At 32.2% G+C, this 13367-nt stretch overlaps 1 protein-coding gene across 9 annotated transcripts in view; it reads left to right on the plus strand.

The window, feature by feature from the left end:
* LOC145242626 (uncharacterized) overlaps window positions 1-13367 on the plus strand; it is a 377218-nt gene that overhangs the window by 199783 nt on the left and 164068 nt on the right. The gene's annotated exons all lie outside the window — the stretch shown is intronic.

The raw sequence follows: 13367 nt of genomic DNA on the forward strand, positions 1-13367 counted from the left end.
AAAATTGGCAATGAAAAAAAAAGGGCGTTAAAGTCTAATTTTGGTCTTGTAAACATGAAATGTGATATGGAGGAAAGTAGAAAATAAAACGTTAGAGAACGATTCTTAACTACTATGGTAGCAGTGGCCAGTACCCGTCAATACATTTATCAAAAGCTATATACCTATCAGGCGTTGCTGGGATTTTTTTTATTATTTTTTTTATTTTTTTATTTTATTTTGCTTTTAAGATTCTCACTTAAAAAAAGGTCACTTTAGATTAACAACTTCTTTCTCACCGAAAAAGATGAGATTATACTTTTTTAGGTGATTACGTGTGGAAAAACTTAGCAGAAATAAGAAAATAAAGATATTTTAGAATTTAGAGTAGGGAATTGCTTTTGTATATACATTTAATGGAGCATGATCCATAATTTCTGAGCCATTCTCAATTTTTGGGGCAGTTAACCATTTTTTTTTTTTTTTTTTTTTTTTTTTTTATTAAGTTCGAACGGTAAGATTAACGCTAATAGCTCTGAACGAGAAGATCGTAATTTACATGGGAAATTCCTCACTCTAAATTCTAAAATAATTTTTGTTTTCTGTTTTTCTCCTTTCCGTCAAAATTTTTAGGGTTTCCACATGTAATTGCCTTTAAAAAAGTAGAATATCATTGGGAGGCGAGGCAATACTCTGTGTATATGTATGTGTGTTTTAATTACTGTATCGTTTGGTCATTAAGTTATAAATTGAACCAAATCAAAACTAATTGTTAAACTAACGGTGTTGTAATATCTATTAATAAAATTTATTTCAATCGTTTAATAAAACTGACTTTCTATTCAACAGTTTAACATGCTTCCAAATTCCTCTCGAATTCCAAAAGGATCGCAAAGAAATTAATTTTTCTTTTTGTCACTATTATAATATATACATTTTTCATTCTTGACAATATTATAATGGCTTACTTGCTTGCGAAGAAACGAAAATGCATTGTGATAGATTATTACTATTATTATTTTATAAATAGGATTTCTAAAAGTTCCTTTTGGTATTTACGCTATTCCATCTTGATTTCATTAGTAAAAAATTGTAAGTCACGTAGAGGCGAGAAACACGAAAGTGGTCACAACAAAAGATGAGAAACAAAGTGATTATTATCTCGTAGTAGTAGTACGAAAAGAATCTCTCTCTGTGTCTCTGTCTGTCTGTCTCTCTCTCTCTCTCTCTCTCTCTCCCTCTCTCTCTCTCTTATGTAACTGCAGACACAAAGTGAACACGTTTACGCAATAATCGATGTCTGTTGTGTGTGTAGCACTGTAGCAGACGTTTTGCAGGTCAGACATTGCCGCCACCATCTTATTATGAAAGCCAGTTATTATTCGCCTACTACTTTTTCCAACATTGCTTATTATTGGTATTACTAATAATAGCTGTTGTCCCCCCCCCAAATCAATTCTAAATATTAAAAATCATTATAAAAAAGAAAGGATTATATTTTTAGCAAAAAACAAATCGAGAATAGTTCTGACATTCCGTTTTCTAGTAGCAAATTATTGAGTTTCTCGGTTTTTCTTAAAGACTTAAGTGCATTTTCTTGTGGCCCTTTTCCCAGGACTTTGTTAAATGTCAATTTATTAAAGTAAACTGTAGTTACTAAGCGTTCACCCGGTGAAAGGTCATAATATAGTCATGTTTACATTTTTTGAAAACAGGATTATAAAAAACAAAAACCAATCATTTTCGCTTTCAATAAATATGCAATTCATAGTGAATAAAAATAATTGAATGTGTATGAATTACGTATCCGCGAAAAACGCACATGCATCAGATTTTATCTGATAGATTTATTAAAAATACACAAAACTAGTGTAGTATGGTTATATCCTCCCAAGCATTATGTCCTTTGAAGTGGAGTTTGGTTTTAATGGGAATATCCCGAGGCGCACTCGTCTTGCAATGCCGACGGGTCCGATCGATACAAATTTTACACTCAACCAGAGTGGACCCCTGTGAGGGAGGTGTGTTGAATCGAGTCTTTTATGGAATTACGGATAGTCTATCTAAACATTAAGATTTTCTTCTGAATAATAATTTTTTTTTTTTCAGCAACAATGTTTTTGTTTTTTGGTCATTGTCTTTTAGCCGGTCGTGGTTTGTTCTGTTGAATTGACTTTTTCTGTTGTAATATGTTGTACTTTATCGATTTTCAAATTAATTGGCAAACACGTACATTTTCCATTTTTGTATCGATATTTGTGACTAGCAATGGTGCTAATATCGATGAAAGAATATATATTTTTTTTCTTAACGTTTTTTAAGCTGATTTCTACGGTTTAGAAATTCGAACGTGATTTTCGAGTATTTATAGAATTCAATAAAATTATTTCTGGCTAGAAATTAGGGGGTAAAAAGTCTAGAATAGTGTTTCAGTTGAAACTCTAAAGTAAAAATCAATTTTTGAACGCGTCCCTGCTGTATCAAAGAACCAGTTAAGTTACTTAAAACTTACTGTGGTACTGATGAATACAATCAAAAACGGTCACACAGTGGAGAAATCCGCCGGAAATAAATTTATTTTGTTTAGAAAGAGACTCGTAATTCTCGCTTCGACGCTTCACTTATTTTGAACTTTAGTTCTCACATTCTGTAAACGATGTTTCTGACAACAAGGTAAGAATTGCTGTTTTCTGGGTTAACACCCATCGTTTACTAGATTTGACTTTTAATAATAATAATAATAATAATAATAATAATAATTATTATTATTATTATTATTATTATTTGCTTTTTACATCAAATGGCTTCATACTTTGTCGGGAGCGATTTCTATTAAAATAATTTCCATTCTACATGCATTTATTGTAGTTGTAAAAATATGGAAAATGGTTTCTGTTTATATATATATATATATATATATATATAGAGAGAGAGAGAGATAATTTATAATTAAAATTAAAAATCTGTTTCATTAGGAAGATTGGTTGGTAGTTTTTGTTTTACATATTATTTGCATATCAACCCTTTGCGGGTTATTTAATGCCGAATCCAAAGATTTTGAAGAAAATTTTTTAATACAATATATTTGTTGTTTTCAAGTCGGTTTCTATTTAACCCATAGTTATGACCCTAACAGGTACTACCACTCCGGGTCAGAGTGGACCTGAGAGCAACAGTAATTAAAGGGTGGCTCCAAAGCACGCAAGCTGGGGCCTCACCAGTGCACCACTGCACCACTGCACTGGATATAGTTTAAGGTCATATCCAGAACCATCATAAGGAAGAACAAACAAAATCTAATCCCCTAAGTAATATATTATATATATTATATATATATATATATATATATATATATATATATATATATATATATATATATATATATGAGCAAACAGTTAATAAAATATGTTAAAAAACACTTTGAAATGAGTTAAAAACATATTTAATCTGAAAAGGAAACACTAGATAAATGGATAGTTCTTAATCCGCGGAGTATCTGGCTGAGATAATTTTATAAATATTAATTCTTTAATATTTATAATTTACTTTAATTTTACCATCTTTGATCATTTTGGTAAATTCAATTGTAATTTTCATTTTAACAATTAAGAGCTCTCTTGAAACGCACACAAAGAAATATTAAATGAACCATTTTCGCTGTTTAAAATTAAATTGCAGTTAAAATCTCTTTTGAACATCAAATGCTTTTCGAATCACGTTTTTTAAAACTGAAATAAACATCAAAATGGATTTGTTCCTCTTCCTAGACAATATTTTACATCCTTTCTCGCTCGTGCAAACTACTACTACTAAAAATGTTTTTATAATTTCCTTTCACTAAACAAACATAAAATTAAAAGTAAAATCTTGTTAAATAATGCTTTGCTTTTTTCCGTTCCATCACAAAATCATTTAATGGTAAGGATTATCGTTGACGGTTACAACATTAGCCTCTTTTTAGGCTCGAGAATGGTTATTGGTTAAGTGAAACAAGGATTTGGGAATGGCGATCGTACACCACCTAAACCAATATTGCTTTAGTTCACTGAAAACAATAACGGGATAAGCAGAGAAATACCAATCTTATTTTGGAATTTTCTTCTACACAAGGCTATCATTTATTTAATCCACAGCTAAAGGGAGGATTCATACCTTTCCCAAAGGTATGTATATTTTCCGTCAGAATTTCCCGGTACTCAATAATACCTCCCTCGAAAAAGGTGGTAATGCCTGGGAAGATAACCTACTAGGACCGAGCACTTATCAAGAGCGAAGACCTTTATGCCTGCAGATCTCGAATCTCTCACGCTGAGACTACGGTCAGCGTTGTAGTTGTAGACGTAGTAGTATCAATAGAAACTTGCGCAGCTGCTCGGTGTGCGTCAGTGAGACGGGGAGGGGGGAGTCCCACTGCTGCTGTGGCAATGGCTAACAAAAAGAAAAAAGAAGTTTCCCTCGCCCATCCACTCCCGTTCTCTGTATTGCACCACAGAGCTTCTCCCCCCCCCCTCTCCACTCTTCTCGACAAACTGTCTTTACATCATCATCATCGTCGTCGTCGTCAGCACAGCTGTAGTTATCGGCAGTTGGCGAGATAAAGTGTGTGCGCGTGCGTGCAGTGAGTGAATATCTAGGCCACATTACGTAATCTCTGTCTGGCCCCGATGTCTGTCGATCTGTCTGCCTCCTACCTCCTCCCCATCCCATGTGTACGTGTGTTCGCTTTGGTAGATACAACACACACACACACACACACACACACACACACACACACACACTCGCATACTGATTGACTACTTGCCTGTCCGTCTCACTGACTATTTTAGGATAAAAAACGTTTTGGTTTTCTTAAAGATAAACTACGGAGGCTCATCGGGGTTAACTTTAGCTTATTTCTTTTCTTCTTCGTCACATGAAAATATACTCACTTTTGTAAAAATTAGTGAAATGCAGTTAGCAGCTGTTTGTTTGCATTGGCTGATACGACTCTCCTAACTACTAGAAAATGCTACTGATTATTATATCATTACTGTGTAATTTTTCTGTCTAGTTTTCTATTGTCCTAAAAACAAAGGAAGATGGAGAAAAAAAAAATTGAAAACGCAATATATTAAAAAAATGGTTCAACATTTTTTTGCTATTTAGACGACGTGGATAAGGAAGAGGAGGCTAGGGTAGTAACCCTAGATATATCTAAAGTCTTTGACAGGATTTGGTCTTCTCATAAAAATTAAATACTTAACGTAATCAAATCGTTCTTAAATAAGAGAAAACTCCAGGTTGTGCTTGATGGCCATACATCAAAACATGATATAAATGCAAATGTGCCACAAGGGTCGATCATTAAACCTTTATTATTCCTCATATTCATAAATGACCTCCCTGATAAAATTGTCTCCGAGATGAACATATTTGCTGATGATACCATGCTCTATAACATATTCGAAAGAAAACGAATGAACACATCTAAGGAAATGGCTAAAACCTTAGAGGAAAGCCTCCAGTCTGTAGTAGAATGGGGATGTAAATGGATTGTAACATTCAATGCTGCCAAGACTAAGCATATTTCCTTTAATAATTACAAGAAACCTTCTCAACCACTGATTGCCATGGCTAATGATACGTATCTAAAAGTTCTTTGTTCAAGCTCGTCAGACAATATGAATTGGAACAAATACATTGGCATAGCTACTGCAAAAAAGGTGAGTTTTCTCTATCGTGCTAGAAAGTTACTTACTCCAGAGAGTATTCTGTATCTCTTCAAAGCCACTATTTGCCCATGCATGGAGTATCGTTGTCACATCTGGGCTGGTGCATCTGCAACTAATGTCTCACTCTTAGAGAGTGTTCAAAAAAGAGTCACCAACCTAATAGGCCCCACACTGGCAACCAAACTCCAACCTCTATCCCATTGCCGAAATGTTGCATCTCTGTGCCTGTTTTACAAGTATCTTAATGAAATGTTCTCTGAAAAACTACCTTGACAAAAATACCCCAAACTAACCTGACATGCAACAAAATCATGTCCCCTACACTGTAGAGGTTCCTAGATGCCCGAAAACCTTTTACTCTAATAATTTTTTTCCTTAAACTGTTAAACTTTAGTATTCCCTCCAGAGTCTCTGCTTCCTCGACTGTACTGACAAGTATAATGTGAACAGATATCTCACTGCTCAACTCCCTACATAGTATCCCAGTAAATTTGGTTCCAACTAATAGCCCCTTATATCAAAGTAGCACTGTGTCTTGTTTGGGTTGAAATAAGTTTAAAAAAAGAACAAGTGTTTACAGATTTTGTGAGAATAGACAACGATCATCATAAAACTATTTTAAATCGAGAAAGCATTATGCACTTAAATTATATTGATCACAGATAATTGTGTATAGCCAACACTTTTGCTTACTTATACAGATATTCGATTTATTTACAAAATTATGAATAACATATAAATATATTGAAAAGTGTGTGTGCAAAGTACATATTGATAAGAATATATGAAATTTCATGCTGAATTTATCACATTAAAACTTCATACCAACTAGAAGAGAATAGTTCAGTTCTTTGGGAACACCTTCAACCCCTTTCAATCTCTGCAGTGGAGTCAAGCAAAGTTGTGTTCTTGCTCCAATGCTGTTTGAGATCTTCACATCACTTTGTTTCTGCAGCCAAGATATTTATGTACCAGATCAAACAGCAAGCTATCTAACCTTTCCGGCTTCAGAGCCAAACCAAAGGTTTGCATCAGAGACATGCTGTTTGCTGATGGTGCACAAGTTATGACGCACATCCAAAAGGAACTGCCGGCACTGTTGAACCACTTCTCACAGGCCTGCAAAGATTTTGGGTTTACCATCAGCCTGAATAAATCAAAAGTCTTGAAGCAACACACACATGTTCCACCTGTCATTATTCTTCATGACTATGAACTCTAGGTTGTTCACCAGTTGACCTATTTTAATTATACCATAACTGACAACCTCACCTTTGACATGGAAATTGAAAAGATGATTGGGAAAGCAAATATAAGACTTGCTCACCTTACATCCAAAGTGTTGAAGAACACAAAGCTTACCATGAAGATTAATATGGCAGTGTGCAATGTATGCATCATCAGCACACTGCTGTACAGCGGCAAGTCATGTACCACTGATGCAAAATAAGAGTGGTAACTAATACCGGCATAGTCTTTGCTGCATCTTGGCATATTTTGGCAGGATAAGGTGTCCAACGCAGAGATCCTATCCCCGCACAAAGCTTTTCAACTTGTTCACCCTCATCAGACTATGCTGGGGTTGTCTACCATATGAAGGACGTGCACATTCCAAAGGAGATCCTGCTACAGCTACGGTACAAAAATGTAAAGCAAGACATGAAGGTGATTGACATCAACATTGGGTCTTGTGAAAGCATTGCAAATGATTGCTCAAGACAGAAAGGATGCCTTCACCGACATCTGAAAGCAGGGAAGGAGAATCTTATAAGCATTGCTACAGAGAAGCATGCACATGCAGAAAGGAGAACAACATTGTGAAAAATTGAGGGGCCACATGTTTGTGACCTTTATGACAGAATCTGCCTCTCTCATATTGGTGTCTTCACCCACAAGCTGAATAGACAGTCAGGACAACTAAGCTAATGTCATCAGCAAGTACGACCATCTTGGACACAATTTCATCAGGGAGGTTCTCTATGAATTCCTCAAATAGTTATGGTCTAAGGATTGAGCACTGAATCACACTCAAATTACTATCATTTTGTTTAGATGTACAACTATCCAGAACAACCTGGATCCTTTTTTTTCTTTTAGCTAAGAAGGATCTTACTATATTAAATATTTGTCTAGTAATATCATATATGATTTAATTTCATTAGGTGCCTTGTCTTGTGCATATGTTTTTGCAGATGATTGTTGTTTGCCTAAATCCATACTGTTGGTCAGAAACAAGTTTTGTATTTATGCAGTTTACAACTTCAAATTTTAATGTTTAAAAATTGTCACTATATTGTTATTTTATTGTAATTATATGTTGTAAATTATAAGGTCATAAGATTAGTTTAATAATTAAGTTTTAATCAAATATTTACTATTCAAAAACAATTGCAATGTTTACTCTAGTATATTTAGTCAGAGTAAAATCATTCCTTTTAATTGTACATAACCATTTATTTTTAAATAAATCCATTTCTTTCAGAAAAGAAAATGTGTGAAATGTTGGTCTATTCTTGTAAAAGTATGTACAGTTTGGGACTACAAGGAAAAAAAAACATTGTTTTGAGACGGTAAATGATTTAAAGTAATAAATTATTGAAAAACTTTTCACAAATTAGATCTATTTAATGTGAGGTTACCAAAGATCATGGTCAAATTATGCAAGCTTTTATGCAGATTCAAACAGCGACTTTTTCTCTTTTCTTGACTTAAAATTCAGTTAAGAAAAAAAGAAAAAAGTAGGCTCCAAAACATTTTATGAAATATTCTTTGTTCACTTAGTGTTAAGTGACTAGCTTTTAATTCTGTTCCACATTAAGAATGAGTCTTTAGTTATTATTCTCAATTGCTTCTTTTTTCTTAATTGATTAAATATTTAATTTTTATTCATGCAAAACCAATTTTATAAGTATCTAAAGAATGCCACTGCAGGTTTCACTGTTCCAGTGTGAATTTTTGAATTGGTTTTACAAAGGTTTTTGTTCCCTTGTAGTTCTTACGTGTCTGATTATGCCTCATTTACTCTCATTCTTATCACATATGCTTGCGCCTTAAACATGTAGGTATTTGAAATATGTGATCTCCTCTCCCCACACGCTTCTTGTAAAGATTTATGCAATGAAGGAGTGCATATGCAATGGTCGTTGCATATGATTTCTCCATATAATTTGCTTCACTGAGTAAACGACTTGAATTATTATGTATACACATTTCATTACTATAAGTATAAATGCATGTTTATGTGATGATGCTTGTATTAATACAGACGTAGAACTAAAATAATGAATGCAACAACTCTCCTTTATGGCTGATTTGTGTGCATTATGTCATCATAATATTGGTTAATCAGACTTGTAGAGAAGTAAGAAAAATTCATTTGTATTGTTAATCATAAAAACAATACTAATTATTCAAGAAAATATTTGACTCGTGTGTTAAGCTTTAATCTTTAATTTTTTATGAAAATACATATAATTACATATCATTTTTTTATGGCATATCAATTTTATTTTAGTGATTTAATGATGAAACAATACTTATTGTAAACATTTGATTGAACACAAATTGCTAGTTTATTCATAGTTAGGAATAATTGTCAATGGTATAAATGGACAAGCCTAGATGTAAGCGCATTTGAAATTAACATAACTGATTCCATAGTTCACATTTGATTCAGACAATTACGAAGAATAATGAGAATAAATGAACTAAAAAACAATGTTTCATTTTTTTTTTATCAATGGAATTTATCAAATGGGGTTTCCTATAAATGAAAGATTTTTTACAAATCAATTACAATTCATTGCATCTTTACAGATGATTACCATTACATCACGTTTACTGTCATCCATTCCTCGAAAGTGATTTTGTAGGTGGTTCTTTAGACTAGCTACAGATCTACATAGCATATAGCACAAGTGGCAGACAAACATAATTTCAACTTTTACTGTTAATGTATAAAATTGTGATTTCATATTTCCAAAATGCTTTGTCACTGTTCCATCATAAGACTTTTAGTATGTTTGGTTGGCAGATGAGATTACAGAAAGACATAAATACATCATTGGATTATAGCGGCGAATGCTGGTTTTAAGGCACCTATAACTCGTCTTTCATCTTCTCTCCAGAAGCTGAACATAGTTATAAGAGGCTGATTGATATGCTTACAATTGGACACTGATGCTTCATTTTTTCTTTCTTTTTTTTTTTTTTTTGACACTTTAGTGTCCATTTGTACAAACACCAACATAATATTGACAATTATGTATGCACTTGTGCATTTGCTAATTTGATCACATTGAATTAAATTGGAGGAAGCGTGAAGATAAGTAATTCACTTGATATGTCCGTGTATCTCAATAACAGATGGTGTCTATTTTCCATGGCATTTACTTTTTCAAATAGCATTGGTCTGTCACTCTTAAGTTTGAAATAGTTATTGCCATTGGCCTAGTATTTACAGTGGAAACTCAGTTTACACTGCACTCCCATTAATATCATTATAATTGTCCTTTGATCCATTACATGAAGTTTGGAACAGTTCAAAGAATCAAGTTTCTAAAGTGTTATTGCTGAAAGTAATGTTCACTTTATTTCTTTCTGACATGGAGAAAGTTCTGTTTACCACGTTTAATATCATAATGTTTTCATTTTACATATTTATAATTGAATCTTTGTTATGGATTATGTTACACAAAATCTTCTCAAATCTCCTGCACTCAATGCACATTTTGACATAGTTTCAAATCTGTCTCTAGTGTTTAACTTTTTTTTTTTTTTTTTACACAGTGGTCACCACTTATCAAGGCCCGGAAGCCACTCAGGGATAAGGGTTATTGCAAGTACATTACGTTAGTGTGGAGATTTGATGAAGTGTTTACTTAAGGGGGCGGTTCATTAGGAATTTGTTAACGTTGGACTTCAACACATCCAAGTTGTAGTCAGGTGGGAAGCAGGCAGACGGAACTGAGTTCCACAGGCGTGCAGTTCTAAGAAAGAAGCTTTGTTCATGGAATCCACGTTTTGATTTAGACACAGATAAAGAGTGGGGGAAATTTTTCACAGTGGATTCAGCTAGACGGGTGTTTTTCATGAAAGATTGGCGAGGGGGGACCAGAGATTGGAGTTCAGACGAGCACCTGCCATGGAAATAACGATAAAACAAGGATAGGCTCGCAACGTCTCTTCTGTGAGAGAGAGGTTGCAAGTTAGAGAAATTAGAGATATGAACTATGTTTTCATATTTCGTCAGTTATTGTGTTCCAATGAAAAATTCTGATATTTTCTATTTCCAACACATGGTAATGCTGTCACATTTTGTCACCTGGAAAATATTCTTTATTTTTAAAACCGACAGTTTTATCGTTGTAGTATATTTTACTCAAAACATTTAATTATGATTTAATTTCCATCTACCTCTCTTTCATAAGAATTGGAAAATTGCGATGTAAAGATAAATTAACAAAATAAGATTTTATTGTTTTTTTTTTGTTTTTTTGTTGTTTTTTTTTGTTTCAAAGACAAGTATATATTGTAAAAAAAAAAATATAACTTTGTTAATGATTTTATTTTAATTTTCATTCTTGAAAAAACTAGTTGCCTGAGAACTGAAATATCAATTTTTAATGATTAGAAAGAGTTTTTTTTTATGAAAAGAAAAATCTAAAAATAATTTGTCAATAAAACAAATGTTGTTATTATCAATAAGAGTTGGATTTTTTTAAAGAAATTTTCTATCAATTATTTTTAGTTTAAAAAATCCATAAGCAAAAATGCCTCACATAAGATTATTGTTAATCATTGAAGAGTTTCAGAACTGAAGTAGAAAAGTTAACAAAATGTAATAATAAATTATTTTTTTACTAGAACCCAACCTTTGACTAATTACATATTAACTTTTGAAAATGCATTAATTTATGAAGCATAAATTCACTTACGATTGTTGTAATCTATTTTGTTTTTTTTTAAGAAAGGCTTTTTAAACACAAATTTATTGATAATTACTTTTTGGATTAAATACTGTAAAAAAAATCACAAAAGTTCAGTTTTTTATTTATAAAATGAAATTTTAATTATGAAAATAAAATACTATAAGAGGATAAATTTATTGGTGATTTTTTTTTTTCTTACTGATATTAATTTCTTACAACAGCACATTATAACTGATTTTTCTTTTTACCGGTAAGACTATTTTTTTGACTAAAGATGTCCTGGAATGATCGATTATATATATATATATATATATATATATATATATATACACACATACATACACACTAGTTGGTTATACCAATGACTAAATGAAAGAGTAGGTCCACAATATATTTTGAAAGAAAATTCAAGTTCAATAATCTTAAGGATATGAGTTAATACTGCAGATGAAATTTAACTCAATAATTAAGATTTAAAATCCAACAGTTTAACTACAGGATAGAAGTTGACAATTAAAAGCCCTTCATCTTCAACATAAAATTTTCTTTATCAATTCATTAGAGACATTTTAACCTGCTATGAAAAGAAAAAGATTTCTGGACAGTATTTTGTTTTTTTAATCATTAATTCCATTGACTATTGTGTCTTCCCCACTGTCTCTTCATTTCGTTTTCTTTTATCATTTTTTTCTATAACAGATGTTTTGTCAAATTTTTTATTTTACAGATATCATTTTAATTGTTTGAAGATTTTTTTATGTGAATGTTTCTTTTAAAATATGAGGGTTGTTCCAAAAGTAAAGCCCTTACCTTTTTATAACTCAAAAAGTTGAAGAGCTATGAAGACAGGAGTAATACCATTAAAGCAAGTGATATTTTGTGTCCCAGAATATATTTTTCTACATAATCACCACCATTCTCAGTGCACTTTCAGTTATCATATCAATACAATTTGCAATCCCCTCTGATCCATTTGAATGGAATAAAAAAAAAATAGGAGACATTACTTTTGGAACACCTTGAATTACATACCAGGTTTTTATTTTACAGATCTTTTAGTGTGAGATCAACTTGAAAATCATTAATCTCTTTGTTTACTTGATTTACTTTTTCTTTCATTACTAATGACCTATTTCACTGTGACTTTCTTATAGACTTTATTTGGCATAAGTAGATTAAGAATGTCTTAATGATTTATAGAATGTTTTTTTATGTTCGATAATTTTTGTTTTTTCATATTCAGAACATTTTGGTCAATATAACTTCTGACCTTTTTCAAAAGTATTATTTCGCTAGTCGAATTTATGAATCTGTACAAAATTTTGAGCCGAAACCTTTATCTAACCTAATTGATTGTTCTTAATGCTCCTTTTTTTATCAGTATAGCAGCCTGTATCTTTTGATAACTTATGATTGGTTTGTCTGTTTTGTAACAACTCTTTTCAGCTTATTTAATACTGAATTTGAATGATTCATTATTTACAATGAATTGAATGCAAGTTGCTATTTTATCCATAGCTTGGGAGGGGGGATCAGACCCCCCCCCTCTTAATATAGGAATGAACACATTGATTTTAACTTGGTAGGGCTGATTTTATATCCTTTAGTTCAATCTTGCCCTCCCCCCACCACTAGCTATGAAGATTATATATTGATGTATGGATCTATAGAAACTCCTCTATACATCGAATGTTACTTTGTAGCTTGTTTGAATTTTGTCAAAATATGTTGGGTATTGTTTAATACA

The sequence above is a fragment of the Euprymna scolopes genome, chromosome 21, assembly GCF_053919585.1.
Source record: "Euprymna scolopes isolate OS-2025 chromosome 21, ASM5391958v1, whole genome shotgun sequence".
Taxonomy (NCBI): Eukaryota; Metazoa; Mollusca; class Cephalopoda; order Sepiida; family Sepiolidae; genus Euprymna; species Euprymna scolopes.